Raw genomic sequence first — 9427 nt, 5'->3', positions numbered from 1 at the left:
TTCTCAAGCCACAGAATGACATTTAGGACCCTTTAATGCCTATTACTAAGTAAAAGAAGCCAATCTGAAAAGGTTACGCATTATAAAATTATAAAATTCCAGCTATGTAACATACTAGATGAAGCAAAACTACGGAGAACTATGGAGACAGTAAAAAGACTAGAGGCTGCCAAGAGATAATGGGAGGAAGGAATGAATAGGCAGAGCACAGAGGATTTTTAAGATGGTGACAATACTCTGTACGACACTGCAGTGGTGAATACATGTCATTATTCATTTGTCCAAACCCATAGAATGTAAAACACAAAGAGTGAACCCTAAGATAAACTATGGACTTTGTGTGATAATGATTTGTCCATATAGGTTCATTGATTATAACCAACTTCCCACTTTGATGGGGAATGTTGATGGTGGGGGAAGTGGTAGTGAGAGGCACATTCGGTATATGAGAAATCTTTGTACTTTCTGCTGCATTTTGCTGTGAACCTAAAACTGCTCATATCCCTCCTGCCCCAGTACTCACAGCCTCTTGCACCATCAACATCCTGCACCAGAGTGGTGCGTGTGTTACCATTGATGACTCTACATCGACAAATCATAATCACCCAGTCCTTCGTTTCAGTGTGTAAATTTCCAGGAGTAAAAGTGGCCTCTAAGGCCTCTCTCTGGATAAAACAAAGGGAGTGAAATAAATTTGTTTTTCAGTTCAGAGGCTGGGGACAGGTGAAAAAGGGAGAGGATACAGAACTCTGTGGCTCACGCCACAATCCTTGGCCCCCTGGCCGTTTATCTCATCTGCCTGTAATCTTGACTCCTTCCTCTGCTCCCCACATAACTCCTTCCTTCCCACATCCTGACGGCACTGGTGGAGGAAGCCCCAGACTGTTTGTGCCAGGCACACCTTGAATACACCATTAACCTTGCCAGACAAGCTGTAATGAGGAACCATGCCCTTCCCCAACCCCCACCCCCGGTCTCTATTCAGCTCCCTCTCAGTCCCCACAGCAGCGAAACCTCAGGTTTTCTCATCAAGCCTCATCATATCTTTCTCTTCCCCCACAACAAGTGATCCTGCTACCAACTGAACAGGGAAAGTAGGGCTGTCAAGCATGAGTTCCCTGAACTTCTTGACCCAGGTTCACCCCTGCCCTTGACTCCTCCCCCAGGCTCAGAAGAGGAGCCCTGTCCCCTCCTGTTACCCCCTCTCATCTGCATGCTGATCTCAGTCTATCTTCCGTTCTCCGAATCCTCTCCCTGTTTTCTCATCCTCTCTCTCTCCCCTTGTTCTGTCTCATCATCAAGATTCTCTCTAATTAAAACCAAAAGAATAACAAAGCCAAACAAGAAAAATGTTCTTCTGGCAATAGCGGGAATCTCACAAAATAGTTTCATCAATGGGGCAGTTATGTCAAGCAGACTTTCCCTGGGTCCTGGAAGAGGTGAGTCTGCCACTTGTGAAGAATGCCCGGTGGAACAATGGCACGAAGGGTGGGCTGAATTTGAAGAATGGGTGTCCCTCTAGGTTTGTGGCTCCTTTGGCCTTTTCTAGGCTCCTAACCTTTCCCCAGCATACCTCTAGAGAAACAAGACAAGTTTTTAGAAGACAAACCATGAGTTCTCTATCGCAATGACAGAGAGAAAAACTCACACTGCTATGGTCGACAATTTAGGTTGCCTACCCATAGCGCTGTCCTTTTCTTCCTTGTTATTGGAAGTGAAAGCGAAGTAAATCCCATCACACACACACACACACACACCCCACCCCCGCCAAAGCCAAGAAAAACAGAAACCAGCTGACAAATTCCTCCCTCACCCTATGCATTCCCTCTACTCCTGCTCTCTGTCTCTCTTCTTTGCCAAATTCTCAAAAACTAGCCTCACTTAGTGTTTTTTATTGCCTCATTTTCCAGCCTTCCATAGGCTAGCTTCTGGCCCCATCACTCTTTATAAAGACCAGCTCTACTCAAGTCACCAATTAGTGCTGAATTTCCAAATCTAATGTATACTTTCCCTCTCATCTTGATAACTGTCTGCAGTGTGTTGACTCATGACTGAAATTTGCTTCTCCCCGGGCTTCCAGATCCCCCACTACTTTGGCCTGCACCCCCTCCCAACAACAACCACCTTGCCTTCTCAGTCAACTTCATGATCTCCTTTCCTGCAGACTGCTGCTACCTGTCAGTTCTTCCGAGAGCTTCATGCTGGTTCTCTTTGCATCTCATCCTACACTTTTCCTGTGAGTAATCGGACCTTCTACATGCTTTCATATACCCCATCATATACTCATAACTCCAAATCTTGCATTTCTTCCTAGCTATCAGCAACAAGGCTCCCCAGAATGGATGAAACCTGAAGCTCCAGTCCTGGAAGTAATCCAGATACTAGCAAAGGCCAGCACTCAAGGAGAATAAGAAGGGCTGCAGATAGCACCGCCGGTTGCCGGGGCCCAAAGCTGTGAGCTTTCTTAGTTTCTTTCAGGAGACTTCTGTGAGCTTCACAGATTGAATTGGGGGCGGGGGGTGGAGTTCACAGGGGGAGAGAGAGAGAGAGACCCAAACAGAGCTAGTTTCAGGCTCTCCCGGATGGTAAATCACATCACACTGGGCCTTCCTTGCCTGGCCCACAGGCTCCACACTTGACTACAATAAATACCCTCAGCTGTTCCCGCACATATGTTCTGGCTTCAGTAACACAAGTGCAGCTTTTAACTCTACAGCACAAGCGTGCATCTGTTTTCAGCCTTATATAGTGGCGGGGGAAGGAGGAGGTTGCTTGAGTCACTATATGAAGAATCCACTGAACTGAAAATTGTTACTATTAGAACAAATAAAAACAATAGTTGCTGTGCAAAACAGAAATTGCATGAAACACGATACACATGAACAGAAGGGAGGATCTACTGCAACCTACATCCTTGTAAATGAGCATCGCTGAGTGACATCCTGGCCATTAGCTGATTAGACACATACCTAGAAGCATTATTTAGAGTAAGCTATCAGAACTTATGTCATTTAGAAAGTACCAGAAACTAACGTAACACTTTAAGCAACATGGATCAAATGAAAAAGCAAATCATTCCTGTTCAGTGACTAATAATAAAATAATAAGGTTATGCCCACTGTAAAAATGTCAGCAAGCTGGGAAAATGTTAAAAGAGCAGAAAATTTGAGCCAGATGATGCAAAAAGACAGAAATGGAGAATCTGGGAAGAATGCTAACTTTAGAATCAGGGTAGTAAGGAGTTTCCCTCACTGGAACTCCCATCAGTTGCAGGCAGCTATCAGGGGAGCCCCGTGGGGAGGCTGTGGGGCTACTCACGGGCTCAGCTAGAAAGATGAAGGACATCAGCCACGGGCAGCAGAAGGAGGAGAAACAGTGATTTATGTGTATGCATCCATGACCTAAGGTCTCCTGGCACTAGCAGGCATCTATACAAAAGTCAGAAGGTGACCACAATGATGGTGTCAATAGCACAGGGCAACTGTGACCTAAGCAGCAGTTTTATTTCTATCTTTTTAATTATCTATAATATGATTCCCAAGTTTATATCTCAGCCTTGACCTCTCTTCTTATCTCCAGACCACATATCCAACTGTCTTTTTAAACATCCATGTAGATGTCTATACACTTTTCCAACCCAATGTGTCCAAAACTGAAGTCTTAATCTCCTCCACAAACTTGATCTTCCCTCAAGCTTCCCTGTTTCGATGGCATCATCATTGTCCACTTAGCTTTTCACACCAGAAATCTGGGAGGCATTCTTGATTCTTCCCACTGTCTCGCCACCAGACCTATGAGCCCATTTGCCGTTCTCCATGTTGATAGCTTCCACCTCATCCAAGCCACCATCATCATCTGCCTGGACTTGTACAACAGCCTCCTAAGTCATCTCCTTTCTTTCATTCTTGCCCCCACTTCCATAATTTATTCTACACAAAGCAGATGGACTCCTCATAAAGCCAAAGTTGGATGGCTTCCCATGACACTCAGGGTAAGTGCCAGCTTCCAGAGGGTGGCCTCCTCAGGCAGGGAGAAGGGGAGGGAGAGGGGTCTGGCCCCTGTTCACCTCTCTCCTTTTACCTGAAAGCACTTCATCCTGCAGTGGAAACTCGGCTTATATGAGTACCACTCCCACTGAATTCTCTTGCCTCTGCCAATATTTTCCAAAGAGAAATCAAGTTTCCTTTCAGGCTAAAATGCAAAATAGAATTTGGCTTATCTCCTAAGAAGGACAAACTCCAAGCCAAACTTGTAAAAATCTTTTGCCCACTTTAAAATTCTTGAAAAGCAATCACTGGTCCCCAGCCAGGCTCCTTGTCGCTGTACTCCCTCCCTCGTCCCGCCAGCACCATCCACCGCCTCTGTTCAACACCACAGCTGGGCTCTGACCCTTTGGAAGCTGATGCTCCAGTGAGGGTGGTGGATTTATGGTACAAGGTTACATGGTGTGTAAATCTGGGCCTCAGGATTCAAGGTCTGTGACATTTTTACAACCTCTCTTCCAAGCTTTTGCATGGATATGAAGCAACTGGAGGGGCGAACATCTGGTTTCACTTTTTTTATGCACTACCACAGCTCCCATCTGACAAAACCCTCGATCTTGCCAGGGTTCTGGTCACTGGCTGAATGAGCAGTGAGGTGGCTTTCTGCTAGAGATCTTGCTTTTTCTGTCTCATAATGGTGTAAAGAAACCACCAGGAACGAAAAGATTACCACTACTGCATTGAAATAAAGCATTTGCCTGAGTCAAGGCCTGGGTGGCAACCTGCCAGTTTGCTGGAAGATAAGAAGGAGTATTTCTGGGGGAGGCATAGGAGGGTGTCTGGGGCGTCATTATTAACAGAGCTGTGGCCAGGACTGACATGCAATGAGTGCTGATAATTGTAGTCTCTGTGAGCAACATGGCCACCAACAAAAGCAGTGGCGCAGGACACATGAGCTCCTTCTCACCACATACCTAGAATCTTCAATAGGACTAACCAAAGTAATCATGGAGACTGCATGCCAAAGATAAGAAGCTGCTCTGAGCAGGTGCATCTCTCTAGAAATGACTTATCTCATATTCAACATGGTTCCAACAAAACCCCATCTCAGAACAAGGGATGTTCTTTTTATCTGACGGAGAACACCATACTGGAGCCAGTTTAGAAAAATGTGCCGCTCCTTGTCTATGCAGTCAGTAGCCAGTCATAATGATATGCCAACAGGAATGATCAGAACAATCAAAAACAGGTACCCCTGAAGAATGCACCCTGCCAGTGAACAGAGCATTAGATCTCCCTGTGCCTAATTGTTATGTACAGCTCAGACAGACCCAGGGATGGAGCAGTAATCCTGCACCATCTGCTCCCCAAACTATGCAATGGCCAAAATGTACCAGGAAAGAAAGAAGGCAAAACAAAGTCTGAGCAGAACACTGCACCGTGTGGCCCTACGAGGACAGTCAAAGCAGCCAGATCTGCCCATGGGTCCCCAATTCGCTCTCTTCCCAGGATTTCAAAAGCAGACTCTAAGTCACCCGTGCTCAAAATCCCTCCAAAGTCCTCATGGCCTATTAAACAAGTTCTCTCTACAAACACGCCTTTATAGCTCTATCTCACAGCTCTCCTACTCACGTTTTAAAATCAAGTCAAGAGGAGTATTTACTGATGTTAATAGTGACCATTTATTAAGTATTTACCATATGTTATGAGCTGTGTTAGGCGTTTATGCCCATTATCTCACTTACTTCTACCTACATTGGTCCTTTAAAGTAGGTACCATTATGTCCATTTTTCAGATAATGAAATGAAGGCACAAAAGTTATGTCTTCTACCATCATCAAACCTGGAACTGAGCAGGTAGCTCTGCTGGAGGTAACCACGTAGCCAAGCAGACAGTCACCACGGGAAATGAACAATCACCTGCCTCTAAAGGGCCTCATGTTGTCTGGCAGCCCTGCCAAGTGGCCTACGCTGCGCTCCCACAGTTTGATCCCATGGTCACTCACCACCACCCACATCTCCTCCCAGTTCCCTCCAGCAGTGACTCTCCTATACCCGGACTGCACTCTGGCCTCATGTAGGGAACTTTAAAAATGACTGATGCCTGGGTCCAACCCAGAGATTCTAATGCGATGAGTCTGAGAGGTGAGCCTGGGCGTAAAAGAGGTTTAAAAGCTCCCCCGGGTGATTCTAATATGTGACCAAATTCGAGTACCACTTAGATTTATAATTCATAAGAAAAACAGGAGGTGCCCCAGAGAAACCCCAAATCTACAGATCCCCATCATGAGCACCCAATTCTATCTTCTTCCTTTTTATCAGAGAGGAGAAAGTATCCCACCAAAGATCAAAGACAGGTGGCTTCTCAAGGACTTCACTCCCTCACTGAACTCTCTCACTCCTCTCACTCCCTCTTTTCACTCTCTCTCTCTCTTCACTGCAGTCCTCCCTCCCACAGGTATTAAAAAAACTTTTTTTTAACTTCCAGTTATTGTCCTCTTCTATCACAGCCAACCTTCTCAAAAGAATGTCAACACGGTTTACGTCTTTCCAAATATTCACTCCTTAACTCAATCCAATCAGACCTTCCCTTACTCTACTGAAACATTTTGGCCGAGATCACTGATGGCCTCCATATCACCAAATCCAGCCATCGACCAGACCTTCCAGCTGTGTTCAGTACAAGAACTCACACTCTCCTCTTGGCTCCTTTAAGACCACAGCAGATTTGGTTTTTAGTGAGAGCTCTCTTCCTGGATTGTAGACAGCTGCCTTCTCACCATGTGTTCATATGACAGAGACAGAAAGGGCCCTTGTCTCTTCCTCTTCTTGTAAGGGCACCAGCCCTGTCAATTGAGGGCCCCACCCTCATGACCTCACTTAACTTTATTATCTTCTAGAGTCCCTGTCTCCAAATACCATAGCATTGAGAGTTAGGGTTTCAACACATGAACTGGAGAGGGGACAAAAATATGCAGTTCATAACAGCCACTGTCGCCTCACTCTCCTGGATCGCCCGTTCTGGGGTAAGCCTGCAGCTGTATCACGAGGACACTCTCATAGCCAATAGGTTGACATGGAGAGGAACTGATGATCTGCTAATGACAAAGCACCAACTTGGCAGCTGTGAAAGTTTGTCACTTTGGCCTTCTAGTAGCTGTAGCCTCAGCCAGCATCTTTTTTCTTTTTTAACCTACTGACACCAGTTTATTTAATCTTAGTGAGGTGAAATTTATGCAATTCTACCATTTGTATTAAGTGATCCTTTTCTAACTTTTTAGGTAAGAAAGTAACCATTTAAGGAAAATTGGATATCTAAAGAACTTTGATAAATCGAACTATAGCAAAATGGCTCTTATTTTTAAGACTCCTAATTGCTACAGTATAGTGTCATTGGGATCAAACTCAGGCCAGACGGACCCAATCCATTTTTAAATGTGGAAACCATACAGAAGATAAATGGTCAATTTAATCAAAGTTGTGCAGTCTGTTTCACATTACTAAACCATTTTAAGATCTACTTTTCTGTTGTAGTAGTATTCCTGGTTATTATGTATATGTCTTGGCACTGCCCACAAAAATCATTCAGAAGAAAAGTCATTAAAGCTGTGGTACATCTTACTTAAATCCTTAATTTTTGGCATCTTTAAAGCATGGGAGTACTTGAAAGCGGGGGGTAAATATGGAACATCTTAGCATATCAACTTTACATTAAACATGTAACATTAAAACAAAGCAAATAAATGCATAGCTTATATATTTTTAACAGATGAGACTTCCCTCAAGCTCTTGCTATCATTAGTATGGTTTCATTCGTCTGACTTTTAAAAGCCCTTTATTATCACATGGTTAATTTTGCCATAAAATAAAAGCAACTATGATTCTTTAAATACCCATTTCAAATGTCTGAAATACATACCACTGTTATTCTGACGGGTCACATAAATCTTCAACAAGCTCTTCCCAAGGTGACACCACCAGGCCGAAAGGCTGGTGAGGTACACATTATTTTAGTTTAACTGTATCGACAATATTTACATCTCTTAACTTACCAAATAAAATACTGCTGACCTGCCATATCGTTTATGTGAAATGATTCAAACGTACAGAAAATAAAGACATAGGAAGAGTTTAACCTAATAGACTTTAAATTAAATGATAATAGTAAAGGCACGATTTTCCTTATTAATGGTTTTAAAACGCTTATTAAACAAGGGATGAGTTCACTTGCTTAGATATTTGACATACAACTTTATTCTGATTCTAAACAAAAAGAAATGAGAATGACAGTAACGAACAGGATTTCACCACTGAATATTGTGATGGGACAGCAGCGGTCTTATATCTGAAACTCAATAAGGAAACAACTGTATTCCAAAACAGCCAAATATGCAGGTCCAAAAGCTGAAGGTATTTTTTAACTGCCACATTCACCCTGAGGCTGATTCATCTCCTTCAGCATCCCAAAGATTAAGCAAATGTTTGGCTTAGCCATATAATGAAGTGGCAAACACACTGTGCCTCTGACATCACAGGACAATTACCTACAGAACTAGACTTCTGCCACTGAGCTCCAGCTTCACTTTCTCACAGGTCATCATCCTCATCCAGGAGAGCAGTTGTCTGAACAACCTCTAGATCAGGCTCATATTGTGCTGCCAAAACTGGGTCCATGACAGACTCTGGTGGGGCAAGAGCGGGCATTGCAACAAATACCAAGTTAGGGTCTGCAATTAGTTTCCCAGGAAGCCAGAAGAAGGGCTTTTCAAAGTTATAGTTACTTTTGTCAGTAATGTCATAGTCGTAGTACTAAAGATTGTTCTTTCGGTGGAGGACAATTGATTGTGCCTTAACTCTTTGTTTTTGATATCCATTTCATTGCCACGCAGCACGCTGGGCATACCGTACCAGATCGCTGTGCCAGTTAGGCACATTCTTGTAAGTAACTCTTGAAGTGACATCAAACATCATAATGGTGTTCTGGGCTTAGATGTAATAGCCATCCCTCAGTCCACCAAATTTCTCCTAACCAGTCATCTCCCATATATTGAACTTAATAAGTCCTCTGTCAGTGAGGAACACAAGGGGATGGACATCAACACCCAAGGTGGCTCCGGACTTCTCAAATTCACCAGTCAGATGACATTTCACAAATGTAGTTTTTCCAGTCCCACTGTCACCAACCAATACAAGTTCGAACTGAATTTGGAGTTCTTCTTGGGCAGCTTTTGTGATGTTACTTCCAGAAGCATCTCTGGGCTTGTCTGACTGAGCTCATCCAGCATCTTAATAGCAACCTCGTGGGACACTCTGAGCCAGAACCTCTCAGCTCTGCAGCTCCAGAAATCTTGACCCAAATAAAAATGTGCTGTTGCTCTAAGTCACTAGGTTTTGAAGTAATTTATTGTGCAGCAATGATAACTAAACCCTTCACCCCTGTTCCC

General features: G+C 43.9%; 1 pseudogene; it reads right to left on the bottom strand.

Moving 5' to 3' along the window:
- Positions 1-8570: 8570 nt before the first annotated feature.
- The window catches only part of LOC111744191, a 1254-nt pseudogene continuing 397 nt past the window's right edge, over positions 8571-9427 (bottom strand).

The sequence above is a fragment of the Pteropus vampyrus genome, unplaced genomic scaffold, assembly GCF_000151845.1.
Source record: "Pteropus vampyrus isolate Shadow unplaced genomic scaffold, Pvam_2.0 Scaffold129, whole genome shotgun sequence".
Taxonomy (NCBI): Eukaryota; Metazoa; Chordata; class Mammalia; order Chiroptera; family Pteropodidae; genus Pteropus; species Pteropus vampyrus.
Note: the sequence above shows the minus strand (reverse complement) of the source record. Positions and strands in the feature narration are given on the sequence as shown.